The following is an 18,244-nucleotide window of genomic DNA, read 5'->3' as shown; positions in this document are numbered from 1 at the left end:
TATAGGCCAGTGTATTTACTATCTTCTGCTGGAAGGGAACAAAGATTTATACGCCAATGGTTCATGAAGAATAGGGTGTTTTCCTATAATTTTTTATTGCCTAAATCGAAAGATTATTACTCCTGGAGTACGTATTTCACGCTTTTAGATTTTTTAATGACGGTATCTATTTTTCGCGATTAAATGAAAAGTGAAAATTTTCAAGCGCGCGATTACGCGACGCGTAAGTATGAATGCCGGGAAATTTCTCCGTACGACGTATTTCTGGTCCCCGGTGCCGCCCTGTGAGGTGACCTTGAGGCAAGGCTTAGCGCTGATACGACGCAGGCTGCTAGCGGGTAGCTGAGTACCCTGCTGGCTGGTAGCGCTTGGCTTAAATAAGGATTATTAATAACTTATCAAACGAGGAAAACATTCCGACCTTAGCCAGTTTTAACAGGTGATTATTAATACATGTTTCCCTGAGCTCTGCGCCTCGTGCATGCATTGGTAACCTCAGACGATGTATAACTCCTATCTTCTCCTATAGAAACTAAGTCCCTGTGACGTCACCTGGAGTGGCATCGCATGGGCGCCAATCCTTTTCAAATGAGGATAAAAATGGACCATTGCCATTCGTCTAAACCGGTATTTCTAAAATGAAATAATTTGTGTATTATGAATACACTAATGGTGGGTAACGAATCGCAATCAATGACTTTCGTTTTCTTTGATGAAGGAAACCACCCTATTGTTTCCTCATGGGGTGTTTAGTTTCACTTTAATGCAAGGCGCATTAAGTTCAAAAAAGCTGTCCCCAAATTATACTTTTTTATAACTCCCTACACGGCTTGGTGAAACATGAAAGCGCATTTTCTGGAATTGAGCAGCGGGCCTGCGCGGCAGCGTTATAGGATTCAATAATTTTCCGAAAACTTTTACGAGTGCCGACGACCTTTCTGTAGGCTCCGATTCGGATCTGCAGCAATGTCACCGTCACCCGTTGCCTCAGCACTTTCACGAATTTTATCTTTTGAAAAGGAAACACTCCATTACGTACGACAGCATGTCCCAATTCCATCGTGTACTATACCTCGCCATTTTTAAACAAAGCAAAAAATGTGCAAAAACTCTCTTTTCAACCGAATATTTGATTGCAACAAATTCCCTTGAGAATTATGGGTTTTGCGTAGAAACAAATTTCAAAGGAAGAGCCTTGATATTTGCAATTGGTAATCTAACTTATTTCAAATCTGCCATTAAAGCATAGCTGAAAACTGGTGGTTTGAGGAAGAATATATATATTTAATGACATAATATTCTTAGTACTCGCCACCAGAATATTAACGTCATCTTTAATTTAAAAGACAATACTTAGGATTTCTTTTAAGCTGGGAACCAGCTCACTTCCTCGTATGGAGAAGGCATTCTTTTTCGAAAATTTGAGCTTCTATCACACGTATAATATAAAAAGTATAATCAATTTCCAAAGTTTTAACGCCATTTCCGCATCTCAAGGGAATTTCGTATCCATTTATTCCTTTGTTGTTATTGGCTGCGCACCGCAAATATTTCGTTTGTGTGTGAAGATGTATGCACTCAAAGGGAGACGTTTCTTCAACATTGCAAATGTTCATGAACAATAATTCTGTTTCAATTTATGCAGGGTTTTATGGTAATTTCGTGTGAATTTACTACTTACTTGGCGGATCTTACGTTATCTGTCCGTCACCTCTACGAAATATGAACAATATCAGGCCATGGTTTCAAATCTGGATGAATCCCTTATTGCGACCTCATCTAATAATCCTCGCGATGCAACTGCCTGAATTTCTGATCCTGTTCGTTAATCTGATGTGGTCCCCGGAAACGATAATATCCGTAAATTGTTTTATCTAATCCCATCAACCTTATGGGGTTAAAAATTATGCGACTGAAGAAAATCCAGAAATGTGGATGATTGAGCGAACTGGATATGATTGTGAATGTCAGGGTTTGAAAGAGTGTGAAATGAAAATGGAATAATATTTAATAGGTATTTAATATTTTTATATTTTTAGATCACTTATTACTCGCTTAACTTCATTTTCTAGATCCAATTAAATAAATGAACTGAAATGAAATTTGACAAAAAATTATACGCATTCATTATTTCGACGTATGATATGTGGCACGATTTGGTGGGGAATTTTAATATTAGTTAAATAAGGCATCGCAATATTTCCACTGAATTTCAGTATTCGAGCAAATTTGAATTTCAGAGGACATATTGCGACGTCTTATGTAACTAGTATTACATTCATTACTAAGTCACCCAGTTAATAATGAAAGGAAATATGCGATTCCTTTGCGTCTGCCTTCAACCTGCACGTTGGCGCCCACACCGGGTTTTTTAATCCACCCTGTACCACGGGGTCTCTTTTCCAAATCCCTAGCATAAGGTTTGTGTTGAACAGTGTGCTCCATCACCCACCTCTCGAAGGAAGTGATGCGCATGCTAGTCATAACAGCACACGTTTCAAAGGAACGGAAATTGAGACCGATTAGTACATATGTAATTATAAAATGATATGTACGAACCCATCTTTAACTAGTACGTTGACGACGACGAAAGTAAAAAAATTTATGAAATAAAAATAAATGTAACCATGAGGAAGGAGAGAGAGAGCACAATTTTTCTCGTTATTAGTTCCACGGATCTAAGTTAGATGATGCAAATCTAAGTGGCCGCAATCGACTAAATTCTTCTCAAATTTCTATCATGTAATAACCATCATAAAAGGGGTACAAGTTTGGGGATTGAATGCCAATTATATGAACCAAAATGCAATTATTCCTTTCAAGAAAGGATTGTACGGTATGCGTAAAAATCATAAATAAAAATTGCGTTGTCCACGTTAAGTACTTAGAGGCAGTGCGTGTTATGCACACCGTTTTACTGCTACGGTAGTATACTGTTCAAAGGGGGAAAAAATCAAAAGTTTTGCTTGAGGGTCGTACATGACCTCAATGACGATGAAAAGGCCTTTTTACCTCAGGATATCAATTCCAACAACTGAGAGATCGGACGATTTTCTGAGACCCTTTGCCTTATCTCAGATTTGCGACTGAAAGAAATTAAATTGCCTTTATTCTATTGGTCATGCAATTAATCTACAATCCATTATTTTTTACCATCAATCCATCTTCTTCTAACATTACGAAACTAAAAACTGTACAAAAAATGCCAGCCGTTGTTTTAAGTACGTTATCATAAGGGGCAAGCAACTACTTGGCACTTAGTGATAAGGGTATATTAAAAATTTCTCATTTCGTCGGCAGTATTCAGTCGGTAATATGATTAAAAGAGAGAAATACGGTCTTATTGACACGGTAATATGCAGGGGGAGGAGCAGGGCCGGCCGAACTTGACCGCCTATACCTGAGTTTCGAAAGACGCAGCGAAAATTCCACTTATTCGCCAGGCTACAAAATATGGGAACTATGATAGTTGCGTGTTTAATTACAACTACTGATGCTTAAATGTGAAATATGGCCACAACTATGAGGAAACTCAGCAAATTAATAGTACTACTCTTCATTATTATTTACAAATGACGGTGATAAATAGGGGCATGTGGATACTGGATCTAATTGCAAATCAAATTCGCCGCAACAGGTAAAAACTAGCGAGAATATTGAGCATAAATTCGTCTCATTAAATTATCAAATAATGCGAAAAATGGACGATAGGTAATTAATAAATCAATATCATTCGAGATCCAGATTGTATGGCACCATGGGGGTAATGTTGGACTAAAAGACCTCAAAAGAGATTCCATACACTCCACCGGCATGAGACGAAAAGTAATCCCTAAAAATGGCGCAAACAAGACAACCTCGTGAACAAGGTATAGCTTAACACGCTCAGAATTTTGCATTGCATAATGTAATTTTTCATGAATTCTTGTTTAATGCACAAAAAAAGAGGGAGGAGGTAAATATTCAACGTTAATAACCACTCAGCGTTAATAGCATGTTGGGTGTGCGTCACACAACTGACTGCTTTTATCAGCTCGTTAACAGAAACTTTGCTTCTTATCTGTAATTAAAATCTGTAATTAATCGGGAAAATAATTGATCGCCAAATAATTCGACAATAAAGGGTTTCACGGTCATAACTGGATGCATCATTCACTCGAAAAGAACTGTACCCTGTACTGCACAAAATTCGAACCCTGTACCCGCAAATTATTACAATAGCATTTTTTCTGAATATATATTACGAATATAGACAGCTGTAACTATCAAAGCGTTATTCTTGCTTCGTGTCTTCAGTATCATAGCCCCATAACGATGGTGGCGTTACACTCTTGGCTCAAACTCTTCAGCCATAAACACATTTGAAAGCTCTTATCTACGGTGCATTATGTCTCAATAGAAAATAGTTTCTAAATCAGTTTTTGCCCGTGATTCCATAGAATTTATATCAATATTAAAATACATGGAGACAGACATCTGGGAAGAAGAATTGACAACCGATGTGGGCCACTTCCATCTGCTTGAAATAAGTGTGGCGCATTCACGCGTTAAGTGGCATGCCGGGAAAGCCAAGGGCGAACGGCAGACGAATGGGGAGTAAACACGGCTATCAAACGGGGAAATATTGATGCCTAAGGATGGAACCTTATTGCGAAAATCGAACAGTGCAGCCACTCAGTCTCGTCCCTAATAAATAGGCCAAACCGAAAATAATTGGGGATTATTTTCCGACGACTGAAAAAATAATAAACCAGACCTGCGATCTTATTTGACGTTTCTTTCTCTCAGTGAAGAACAATTTTTTTATATCGATATTCGATTATTCCAAACATCGCAGACAGGAGAGAGTACAATGAGAGGACAAAGGGTACAAATAACAAAATTTCCTTTAATAAGCATTCTATATTTTATAAATTATTTTAATATTTTAAATTACAAAGGGCTCTAATTCCACTCTAATCTTAAGGTTTACCCAAAGGTGACTTGTAGGTCAATTACTATCAGTGTACAAAATTCGAAAAAATGCTACTGTTTCTCGCATTTGAATATTTAATAAACAAGCAACTCATTACTCTTTAGATAAATTTATATCAAGAAATACAATATTGAAAATCACCATCCGACATAACTGTTGAGAAAGTGGCTGGAAAAGGTCTTTTTTAATATCTAATCGCGATGATTCACCAAAAATTTAGTATCTCTACTCATACGTAATGACATTTAATGAATGAAGGATCTTTTGTAAGATTTTAAAAATAGGATACCACATGAAGGATACAAAGGATTTTTAATTCATGAGGGAACGCTTCCATCACATCTCACTTGAATCTAATGGTTTTAATAACACTCTTCATCAGGAAATGTATTTTCGAAACAAATGGGAACCACTATATTAACACACAAATATGTCTTGCTGAAATCTTGGCATACTTTTAGCTTGTACTCGCGGTACAATTTTCGGTCAATTGTCTCATAAAATCCATAATTTTTTTAACGAATAAGCTGGGATATTTCTACAGTTATATAAAACTGCCTATTGCCACCTTTTAATCGAAATGTTTCGTCACGAGCAAGATCACTTCAATCAATTCAATTTCGGGGAACATTTCACCACGAGCCACCAGCACAGACTTAGCTGTTGATACACGAGCAAGATTGTCGCCTTATTTCGAATCCGAAGTGATTGGTGCTATAAGAAAACAATTAAAAATGGTGTGTTCTACCTAAATGTAAGATTCAAAATCAAAATGAAAATAGTCACAAGCACTTATCACATAACTGCAAAAACAATCCAGGTCCTCAAGCCTTTCCATCTCATTCAACAATTATAAATCCACAAGCTATATCATTGACCGCTTCACTTTTAGAGCCGCGTGATGTTTGTTGACTAGAGAATTCAAATAGGTGTTGACTAGAGAATGTGACTAGAGAATTCAAATAGGTGACTAATGAAAATAACTTAGGAAATAATTAGTGTTTCCACTTTGTCCCCATGACATTATCTGCAGTGATTTGAAGGTTTAGCGTAAACATTACTGAAGCGCTTATGAAAAGCAATCCATGCTAATGATAATAACAGTATTCTCCCATGAACGTAAAAAAAATTAGGGTACATGTAGCTGATAAATATAGCTACGAAGGAAGGAGGCTGACAAAGGCGAAAGTAAAGAGCTCATATGTAAACGCAGACTAAAAATGGTTTCCAAAGCAGAAGATCCAATTGGCATTTCACAGTCAAGGAAAGAGAGTTGCAACTCATCTCCTCATATTCGGAGACTTTCGTGATTCTTGTTCACTGCAAGGCAAAATCAAATGAAGTTAAATTGGAGAAAAGTAGGCGTGAGAAGAAAACGCCATCTAATTGCTCGTCAAAAATTGTTGGGGAGATATCAGAGTGAGTCAACACATCATGAATTGATAATAGTGTTGAAAATATATCAAAATCTGAAGAAACTTCTAAGCTAACTAAAAGGGAAGAAAAAAATAAATTACTATGAATTTAGTAATTGATTCGCCATTTTGTGATTACATATAATCAATGCAACAACCCAATCAATCAAGCGCGACACACCTTAAATTTGGTAAACATAAACCGCAGTCAAATCTAAAGAAAATTCGTGAGTCCTCGCAGTATAACACTTTTGAAACTAAATTGTACAACTAGGAGAAAATAAACCAATTAAAAGCCAAACAGAACATATATATATTTAAAAGATCCTATATTATAAAGAGAAAATAATCAAAGAGGATGAATAAATCTTCTATTTTAATATCAAAGTTACTGTTTAGACCTTGATTTAAACAAAGAAAGAAGAAACAAAGAAATCACCAGTCACCCAAAAGCACAAGTGAAGGCATGTGCAATTTCATTACGAGCAAGGATGCATTGATTTCCCTCGCCCAACGTTACACCGGATGGTCAAAGTTGATACACCTTCATCAAAAAACACAAAATGTGGATCAAAACAGTAAAATGGATAGTCCCACTCTAGATTCTTGCTCCGAGAAGATAGAGATAGTATTGTAATCCTCATTCACCTAAAACCTAAAGACATATATTTACAAAATATCCGGCTGATTTAAGTTAAAAAAATAAAGAAAACCCAATTCTTCAAACAAAATGTGATATCATTAGCGAGAAACACTGTCCCCATTCCCAGATAAAATGAAGTTTACTACGAGATCATGTGATTTCTCATCCCTAGTATTCAGTGACAAGTGAATGCATCAGGAAAATATTACATGAGGGAGACTTCAAGATACCAATTCTTGTTTTCAAGCAAATAATGCATATTCATTCATTACTGCACTTAAAAATGGCAAATATCGATGAAAGCATTCCAAATGAATATTGCTCAAATGGGCTAAATTCATTGCACTCACCATATCGTCAGAGAGTCCTTATCGGGCGAAACAATCTTAAGAGAGTACCCCTTGGGAAGAATTAGCTGCAATACAAATGCAAGAAAATAATATTATGATACTATACTCTATTATTTGAACAAATTTTAGCCTTATATTTAAAAGAGATGTTTAATATATTTTCAAATTTCAGCAATTAGGATATTTAAAATACTATTTCATTTATTTAAATACGGTTTTTGAGATTTATTCAAAAACATTTATTTAAAAATTTTAAATTCGTTAACTTTTATTAATTTAGCAATCATATGTTATTTAAATGAACACATAATTAAGCAGTTTTAAAATACTTTTAGATGATGATTGAACCTCGATGATTGCAACAGATTTATTTCAAATCTTGATATGAAATATATAAAAGTTTCATGACATGGAAGACATTAATTTTATCAATCTAAAAGATTTCAAAACAAATGAAGTCATTGATTAGGAATAAAAAAGGATAGCTTTGCAGGCAGCAACGGGAGGAGCCGCTGTCATTTATTGTGCAACCTGAGAGACATTGAAGTGTCGCAACGTGGCGTATCTCGCAGGAAGCGAGTGATTCTAGCTTAAAAATTATTATGGCAGCACCAACTTCATATCAAATATATCGCATTTTTAAGGGCAATTTATAAAGGATTTCCATAATTTTATGTTTAATGCGCCATTTCCTACTCATCATCGTCGAACCGCAACATTAAATTTTTTACATCCGATTAACGCGAGGACGGAAGAAGGCGATTTGGTAATTAATTTTTCATAACCACCACTTTTGCTACGAGAACCAACTGAATCCATACGATTCAAATGCAGATTACACACAGTGGTATTTATTAAGTGTTTATTTTAATAAGGCAACTGTTTATTTAAAGCAAACTGTTATTTCTCTAATTACGTATTTTAAATTACTCTCACTCATTGATTCAACGCGAAGGTTGTTGTGGATAGGCGAGGGTAGAGCTCAACTCATACTTATTCACAGGCGTCTAATAATGACATATTGAGGTTAGGGGGGCCAGTTTCTCTCCCTGGGTCACCTCGCACTATGACCATATTACTTTTGGTGAGGCTCAACCCGGGATTTGATATGGATACCCTTCGATCAGCCGTGATAATTAAAGTCGCCATGTCTCTAATGACTTAATTATTTAATGTCATCTTGATAAATACTAATGGCTTTACCCCGAAATTTCACATCAGTTAAGTATTACAGTTCTAGCTAGTTCCGTGAAACGAATGACTCCTAGGCACTGAAATCATTTTAAAAAATAACTGAGGCTTAAATGCCAGCCACTGCGTTCAGAAATGGCATTTGGACTTTTAAATTTGGTACAGTATCCTCTCATATTATTATTTTCTTCATTTACTCCATTAATTGGCTTTTTCATCAAAGTCCCTCGCAGTATTTTATGGCAACCAGCTATTTAGTAGAATCATGCCTATGGCCCGAAAGAATGCACTGCAGACGGCAAAAAGAATACCAAGTGCAATTGCCAAGTTTTCTCATGTAATTCAGGGTCAAATAACAACGAATGCATAGCCATAAAGTGTGGCGCAAATTTGAATTTTTTTCTTTCAAAATCTAGCCTTTGGTGAGTTGCTCGTGCTCTTGCATCTTAGCAAAACTCTGGTTGGCTCTCTAGGGGTTCTGATTTTGTTAAAGTAAAATGAATATCACCTTTCCATCCAATTTCGTGTCCAATGATACATTAACATCAGAATTTATTAACTGTTCGTAAGATCGTAGTACAAAACTCTATTAAAAAGCAGAATGTGTCTAACCCGGGATTTTTTCGTAATTATTACAAAAATAAAGGTAGGGTAACATATATACAAAACCATATCACGTACTTGATAAAATATTACAACATTTACTTATTACTCTAAGGATATATAAATATTTAAATTGAATTAGAGATATCTTCTTTTTTCCTACCCACTGATGGCCAGGTAAATCGTTATTCCTGCATATCAATACATTTTCCTTAAATCAAAAGGGTTCTTCTCTTGATTTTTTCAATACTCATCATAGTATTAACCTTTCAACGATAGTTCGTATGCGAATGATTCTTGAGACAGGTGTGTAATCAAAAAATCATCTTAATATAATATTAAAACAATTTCTCGCAGAAAATGTCATTCTAAAAAAATTTCAACGCTGGCATACGATACAAAGGAGCAATGTAGTTAAGAAAATAAGGTCGTCTGATATAAATACAGATGATAATTAGAATTATTCTACTATGTACTGGCTGCGATTACTTTTTATTTTAGCCAGATACAATGTTCACAGAGCATAAAAAAGTGTATTGCTTTAGGCTACAGTCAGAATCGCCTCCAATAGCACTAATTCTCACGGCTAACCTGACCAAATCGGTTGACGAATCTTAAAAATGAAAAAATCAAAATCTCCCGCCAAATGCCCTATTATTGTATGATGCGCTTTGAATCAACGGTTAAATTGAGTTAAATACCTTGAAAAAATTCATGATTAATTTAAACTTTCACAGTAATTTGGTAGGATCACTTTCCATTGATTCACGAAAAGCAAACAAACACATGGACACAGAATCCAGCATTTTAACACAGCTATATTCTTCAATTCTACGAGAAGAAGGCTAGATCCCTATATTTTGCTCGCAAAAATGGATTAAATGTTCAAAAATACTTTTTTACGTAATTTTTATCTATTTTCAGCAGGTAAACCTTGTAAGGTTAATAATAAAAAATAATAATCCACGAAAAAATTGAGAGTCGTTACAAAAAAAAAGAGGGGATAATGTAACACCTCAGTTCTGTTTCGCATTTAAAGGAGGCTTATACAGTGGAAGGTTTGCATTTGGAACATTTTTGAAATGAAGCAGTTCCGAATACGCACGACCACTCGGAAAAGATTGACTTCACTCAGCAACGGTACTGAAGGGATAGATGATTGCAGAAGTACGGGGTCATTATCTAATCTTCTCTAAATGCATGGTGAGAGTCTGAGAGGTGGGAAAAAACGCCACGCCTCATCACAGAGCAGTTGATGACATACTGAACTGCAGAGTATTATTGATGCCATGCATGATACAATGAAACGTATTCTTACTTCTAGGATCTAAGAAATTTACCATGCCCGCTAATTATTTAGCAAAGGAAAAAAACACACCAGATGAAAATTATCTTGAAAATCTCTCCAAATAAATAACTTCGTGCCTTCACATAATACAAAGTTTCATAAGTGTGAAGCCCGTTAGTGAGTTAGTTGGAGGGTACAGGCTTTGTACCACAGATTTCCCATTTAAAAAAATTTCCCATCACCGTCGGTGAGAGAGTTAAGTCTGAATCTCAAATTCAAAATGGGAAGTTTCACCCCAGCCTCTTTGATCCGGTCATTTGAATTTCTCTTCCCTTTCACATGTCCTTCTCAATTGCTGCGATACCAATCGATAGATTCAAAGCAAACTGCAGAAAAGAAACCCAAAAGAGAAACAAAAAATGAAGACATTTTTAAATTTACGCCGAGTTTCATTCCGTTATTTATTGATCGAGACAATTCTTTTCTCAATCATGCAAGGTATTTTGTAAAATATTGGTAATACCGTGGCTATATATCCAATACTATGCACGTGACAATACAAGTGGCTATACAAGTTCCAAATTTATTGAATTTTCTGTCCTACATCATGCACATGTATGTCAGTATTAAAACTCCGGCTGTGGTTCATTCATATGGATTTCAGCTGCCAAGTTTCAATCGCTAGTCTACATATTTATTCATTAATTTTTCGATTCAATATAAGGTTTTGCCATTGAAGTAAGAAATCAATTACTTTTCTCAGGGCGATTGGGGGGAATAGAAATGGTGGAGCCCCAAATTTGGGCGGAACATCAAAAGGCAAGTTGATTCTAAAAATATAAATATTTTTTTCCTTTACTTTTTGGTAATTGGCGAATTTATACCCTAATAAGGCCCTTATCTACGAGCAGTTACGAATCAATAATTTTGAACTTACTGCACGCATATTTTGGTGGGGTACCCCTTTATTCCGCTCTTCATATTCAGTCAAACATTGATAACTCATACTTCCGCAGTCAACTTTTCGTTTCCATCATCACCTCCGGTCCACAATACAAGGATTGGTTTGATGCCGCTCCTGCGATTAGCTCACATGTTCACATTTCTCCCCTCTCACACCATTCTTCGCCTGTTTCATATATTCCATTCGGAGTCTTCCTTTTCCGTTCTCGCCACTCACCAGCCCCTCCATGACTTCTGGAAAATTGTTTCTTTGCGTCTACGCACAGATTTCCAGCTGAAATCCACCATTTTGAAATTCAATCGGTAATTACGAGGCTATTGCTCTTTGAGTTGGAAATATATACGGCAATGGGAATTTCATACACCTCCTGTCCACAAAAATAAATATTTATGCTCTTAAATCACTGCTGATTCTTACGCTTAGACTCTCCTGTTCTTAAAATACCGATTCGTCATCATCATTGGTCAATCCTAAGATTGGTTTGACGCAGCTTTCCGCTCAATTCTCCCATCGGCTAATCTTTTCACGCCTTCGATTTTCTTCTCTTTCACATCTATTAATATCTGTTCCATATTTTGTTCAAGATCTTCCTGTTTCGTTCTTGCCTTCCACTTGTACCTCGACAATTGCCTTCATCTGGACATCATGTACAAAATGTGGCCTACAAAGTTGTTCCGTCTTCATGTCAAGGTTTTCATGAGGCTTCTCTTCTTTCCCACTCTTCTCATGAATTCTTCATCACTTACTCCGTCGATCCGCTGGACCCCATCATTATTCTGTGGCACCATATTTCGGAGGGCTCTACCCTTCATCTCTCCGTGATCCTCAGATGGTCCATGCCTCGCTTCCGTAGAGAAGCATACTCCAAATTAAGTTAAGTTCTGATTAACTGGTTTCTCACTTCTATGTTTAAATTTTCCGTTGTAAACAGATCTTTCTTTTTGAAGAATAGTCTCTCCACCTCGGCTATTCTGCTGATCATCTCTTTCTAGTTTCCCCGTCGCTAGTTGTCTTGCTTCCAAATACCAGACTTCATCCACCTCTTCCAGTACGTGTTTCCCTATTTTAATGTTAGTCTCCGCTTCTTCTCTTCTGCTGAATACTGATATCTTGGTTGTCTTTTTCTTATTTTCATCCGACATTTACCCATTAATCTACCCATTTTAACAAGAAACTTTTTCGAATCCTTCTCTGTGTCTGCAATGACGGTTATCGGCAAATCTTAGCATGCTAATTTTTCCCCGTGGATCTCCTGAGGTCTTTTCTTTGACCTCGGTAATGGCTTTTTCTATGTAAACGTTGAAATTTATGGGAAACAAAGCACAGCCTTGTCTCACTCCTTTCTTAATTCTTGCTTCTTACCAGGTGGGTCCTGATTTTATCACCGCTACTTGGCCTTTGTTTAAACTGTGGATGACTCTTCTGCCATTGTGAATAAATCCAGTTTTTTTAGAATTCTCATTATGTTCCCAAGAACATTATGTTCCAATTCACACTGTCAAATGCCTTTTCTAAATCCACGAACGCAACGAACGTTGGCTTGTTCCATTCCATTTTCTTCTCTGTGAGCAGCCTAAGGACCAATATTGCTTCCTTTGAGCCTTTGCTTTTCTGAATCCAAATTGGTCCTCATTCAAGTACTCTCCTGCTCTTCGCTCTATTCCTATAGATGATCCTTGTCAGTATCTTCGACGCTTGTGTTGTCAGACTAATTGTCCTAAAATCTTCACAGATCCCCGCGCTTTTCCTCTTGGGGATTAGTATTATAATGTTCCTCTTGAAATTCTTTGTTACCTCACCTGTTGAATACATTCCACTTGGTTTTATGCAACTGGTTCAACGTATTTCTCCAGCATATGTAATTATCTCCGCTGGAATATCATCAATTCTGGGTGCTTTGTTCCTCCTCAGGTCTCTTACGGCCGCATCAAATTATGATCTTAAAATTGGGGCTCCCATTTCATCTTTATCAACTTCCCTATTGTTTTCGATAGCTTTCGTTCTTAGGCTGATTCCGCTGCACAACTCTCCCAGATATTTCTTCCATCTCATCAATTTTTCATCATTTTCAATCATTTGCCCTCCGTTTTTGTCCCTGGGGGCATTACATCTTACGCCCTTTTTCCAAAAGTGGTTCTTCACTATCCTGCTGGCGGGCTCTACTTTTCCATGCACAAGATTATTCTGAACGTCTTCACAGATATTTTTCACCCACGCTACTCTGGCCTTCCTCGCTTTACGACATATTTCGTTTCTAATTCTCTTGTAACTATTCTATTCTTCCTCTGTTTTCGCATTCTGGTTCTTTTTTCCGTCTTCAAATTCCAAATGATGAAAAAATGCGTGATCCATGGTCTTTTCATGACGATTCTTTTTCAACCAAGAACTTCTTCATCTGCTGCCTTTAATCTATTTCTTATGTGTTTCCAGCTATATTCCACAAATGTTTTGATCACATCTTTTCCAATTATTTTTTCCACAGCTTTTTTAAAAGCCAGTTGATGCTGAGCCTCCTTCAATTTTTTAACCTGCCGAATGTTTTTCACGTCTCTTCTCAATTTTTTAAATTTCAGGTAGCATTTCATCATAAAGAAGTTATAATCACTGTCGATATCTTCCCAAGGGTGGTAATTCCAGTCCTTCACTTGGTTCCTGCATCTTTTTTCCACTATAATGTTGTCAATTTGGAATCTTCTAAGGTCTCCCGACATTTTATACGTTTATCTTCTTTGCAAGGTTTTTTAGTAGCGTGTTGGCAATCAATAGCCTGTATTCTGCGCAGGATTTCGGTAACCTTCCTCCTCTTTCATTTCGGTTTCAATAAAATAATAAGATTTTCTTCTCGTCTTACCTGTTAATTACTTCCGTTATGTCTTAGTTATGTCTTCTAGTTATTCATTTAGTTATTCATCTTCATAATTTGATGTAGAGATGTAAACCTGCACCACTACAATAGCTACGGCTTTGGTTTCTATCTTCACCACTACTATGATGGATGATCGTGAGATAAATTTGCCCTAGTCAAGTTAACTCTATACTTACCATCTTAAAATATAATATACATAATAAGTTAAAAGAGATAATAATTTTCGCTTTCTTTTTCCTAAAATAGTACCATAGCGACGAATCTTGGACAAATAGAAAAATTAAAACCATTGTGGAGGTTCCTAATACCGTCCAAGGTTGTGCGTCGTAATGAAACGTCCCTTTCAGCGCGACCCACCTCTGGCGAGGATTGAAAAGGAAGGGTAGGGACAAAGATCATAGGTTGCTACCTTTCCCAGAAACTGTTTATACCTCTCCCTCTTTCGCATACCAACTTTATTTCTTAACAATACTTCAATATTCGAAGCGTACTTCTTATACGTAGAATGGTTCGGACAGAAATCTAATCCTTACCATTTTCTAGAATAATGCGTTAAATGGTCAATTCGATCGATCTATTATCCTGGTAATAGTGTTTTAGGTCAAAACTGACCATTTTTAATTCTTCAAATGACTATTTTTAAGAATTTATTCTCAAAACACTTGATAAATCGAACGCAGTTACCGAGCCTCAGGGTCTCACGTCGCGTAGGTCAGACTTGACGCGCGATCAAAAAATTGCTCTCATTTCCTTGGTTGCAAACTTTTTCACAAAAGTTTTCGGTAGAACTCTTAAGAAATCTATGCTTAACACTGTGATATAAATTTCCTGAGTTACATATTTCGTTTACGAAAGATAATGTAGGTATATTTTATTTGAAATTTCATGCGAAAAATGGGTACTCCATTTTGCGTTGTAAAGCCATGCAGATGCGAACCAAAATCTTCAAAAATCATAGAAAACATAGTCAAAGCATCTCTTCAAAGGAAAATTATGTATTTTATTCCATAAAAATGATATCACCGTAACATTACCTGTTTGAGTTCTAAGATTTTCGGAGAAAAACGAGATCGCGCGCGTTTTTCAAAAATTGGTCATTTTTGAGCCTCTGTATCTCAGCAACGGATCAAGTTTACATAAAATGGCATATAAATCAATAATTGGCAATAATGTATGAGTGTTTACTCTGAGTTTTAAGTCTCATCTCACAAAAAGCCATTTTGGACTTGGGTCCGGCTTTCTTCCATTTCGGGCCACTGGGCGATGTACCCTCTCGAGTATTCCCCGGCCCGAGATCCGAATGGGGGACCAGTTTACCTCTGGAATATTTTACTCGAGGGAATGTCATCATGTCATGATATAAAAGTGAGTGGAGTAGCAGTACTGCAGGCGTTTAAGTAAAGGTTACCTCGCCCGTAGTGAAATGTGTGTCGCTGTACCGACCAAGATGGTCTCCACTTTCACACATATTAACCCTTTGAGTGCGGATGGCATAGCATTGATGCCCAGCGTAGGTCCTGCCAACGGGCGGGTGGCATCACATTGATGCCACGCCGGCCTATGTCCTTCAATCGCTCCCTACGCTCCTCCGCTCTGTTTTATCTACTCTCATGATGGTTTCCCGCACACAAAATGGATTAGGCTACCTGCATATGCCTTCCGTTTTTGAAAAATGGTTTAAATTTTTTGAGTAATTTTTTTTTACATTTATGGAGTACTTTTTTATTTGTAAGATTTTTCGCCATTACAAAAAATTTAAATGTGATATTTTCTTTACTTTTCTGAGTATTTGTACTAAGTGTTGCAACATTTTAAGGTTATGATTTTCGTTTTAGTCCTATTAAAAAATTTCAAACAATATTTCCTCTCATCTCATTGACGAAAAATATTTTCGTATTTCAAATTACGGTCACTATACCTACACACGCTAAACACAGTTGAATAATCTGTTGCTGTTTTTATTAATGTTTAAACTTAATATTTACATAATGCCGTTATAACTCCTAACATTCTTCTATAATATATTTGCCACTCATTTTCTGAACGATCCTTTCAATAGGGGTCTGATTATATTGGCTACGGAAGAAGGAATAGATTTTTCCACTTTTTCTCATCTATTTCGTATGAGTTTGTTAAAGTTACTAGGTGGGAATTATTACGACCACCAATTCGTTACTCACGGGAAATAATGAAGGTTTTATATATTTTCCATTTTGAAGGAGAAATTAGAATTGGGGAAATCCTTGGGGAAAAAATGATCGAATTTCGAGGCTCAAATAAAAAAGTCGTTTTCCGTCACCGCGGAATAGACTACAACTCGCTCTGTGTCGCCTGTTATCTCTATTTTTAGAAGTATTTTTGCCATTCTTATTAGAAATCCATGCGACTATTCTGTTGTGTGCATGTCGTAGAAAAGGTCAGCTCTTCCTTCTCAGTTTTTGCGACTCTCGTTATTAGTACAGTCTCTCCTTCGGACATCTTTCGATTGCGTGCATTTTCACTCCTCTATAGAGATTTTTTTCTAATATTACCGTATGGCCTTTTTCCATTGGACATTTTGGTATTTTACATATATTTAGCCACTTACGTGGAATATGGGAGACATCTTCATTTTTAACTTTATTCCTATTTTCAAACCCCAAAGACCGTTTATGTATCAGCTTTTGGTCAACTAGATTTAGAATATCTCCTCGCAATAAAGCTAACTCTGGCACAATTTACTCAAGTGTATGCATGGAACACTGCATTGGGTCTTCTCCGCGAAGGTTTTTTTTTAACTTTGAAGCAATTTACATATTTTACTTCGACCAAATAGAGAGCGCAAATTTCTATGCGCAAAGAAACAATTATTTTTGGATTATTATACGTTGCCGTTTTATCTGGAGCATTCAAGTTTAGATATTTCTTGTACGTCGGTTCTAAACTTTAACGCTTACATCTCTTTCTGACTGCAAAAGAGCAACCTCATCAGTCTTGTGCATTTTGTAAGTGTAATGTATTTTATTGTAGTATATTTTATAGGTGTTAACTGAGGTTTACGTTGAGGATGCAAGTATGTGGAGCTGGAGGAAATATTGTCGTTCGAAAGGCTTTGGTCCATATTGGCTATGCCTCTCAACATGCAGTTCTTCAAGGATAACCGAGCATAGGAATCTTACTCGTGGGGTATGGGAGACATTTTTGGTCCGATATACCTAATGTATGATTGTATGAAGTATTGTAAGATGGCCATCCATTCCAGATTATTGGAAAAGGTAGGAAAATATCTTCGATTTTTCCCTCCTTCACAGCACTTTTTCCCGAGACCGATTTCAACTAATTTTCCGTTGCATGCAGTTTGGCAGGAACCCTGGAGTAGATGATCCGATACCAAGAGACCCCTCGCATGAAATTCGACCCCTTTTGAAATTATTCACTCAAAGAATGAAAGAAATTTAGTACACGTTTAAAGAACTCTGCTTCATTAGTCCATGTTGCTTTGGCGTCACAAACGCGGCATATCATTATATATGCTTTCTGAGCCTAATGGCCTCATGCAAGATGCTATAATTTACACTGGGGCGAAGGATCCTGATGTTGGAGGCTGGGAACATGCAAACAAAGTCGTGCGAAAATTAATCGATAGATTTCTCCTCAGTGGGCACAGTTTATACAGTCGCGTAGCCACGATTTTGAAATGGGGGGGTTTTTGCCGGAGGTTTGAGGGCCCTTCTGGAGGGTGCGGGGGCCATTTTACCCGTTTTTGGCACCTCAACGGGGGTTGTTACCCATAACCCCCCCTCCCGTGGCTACTCTACTGAGTTTATACATGGAAAATTATAATCATCATAAAAATTATAATAATCTGTTCAAATATCTATTGAGTTACTCAAAAAGACACACCACTGAAACTCTAAGGACAAACAGAAGAAATAATCCTCCTCACGTCCTTAGAACGACTAAAGTGGCG

General features: G+C 36.8%; 1 protein-coding gene across 3 annotated transcripts in view; it reads right to left on the bottom strand.

Annotated features, from left to right (window-relative positions):
• LOC124170605 (tolloid-like protein 1) overlaps positions 1-18,244 on the bottom strand; it is a 370,867-nt gene that overhangs the window by 278,436 nt on the left and 74,187 nt on the right. For 2 of the 3 annotated variants that reach the window (XM_046549431.1, XM_046549433.1), the window contains exon 2: positions 7,384-7,448. The exons of the other annotated variant lie outside the window; for it this stretch is intronic. The gene's annotated coding sequence lies outside the window, so the exon portion shown is untranslated. The remainder of the gene's footprint in view (positions 1-7,383; positions 7,449-18,244) is intronic. 3 annotated transcript variants of the gene reach the window in all.

Source organism: Ischnura elegans, chromosome X (genome assembly GCF_921293095.1).
Source record: "Ischnura elegans chromosome X, ioIscEleg1.1, whole genome shotgun sequence".
NCBI classification, from domain to species: Eukaryota; Metazoa; Arthropoda; class Insecta; order Odonata; family Coenagrionidae; genus Ischnura; species Ischnura elegans.
Note: the sequence above shows the minus strand (reverse complement) of the source record. Positions and strands in the feature narration are given on the sequence as shown.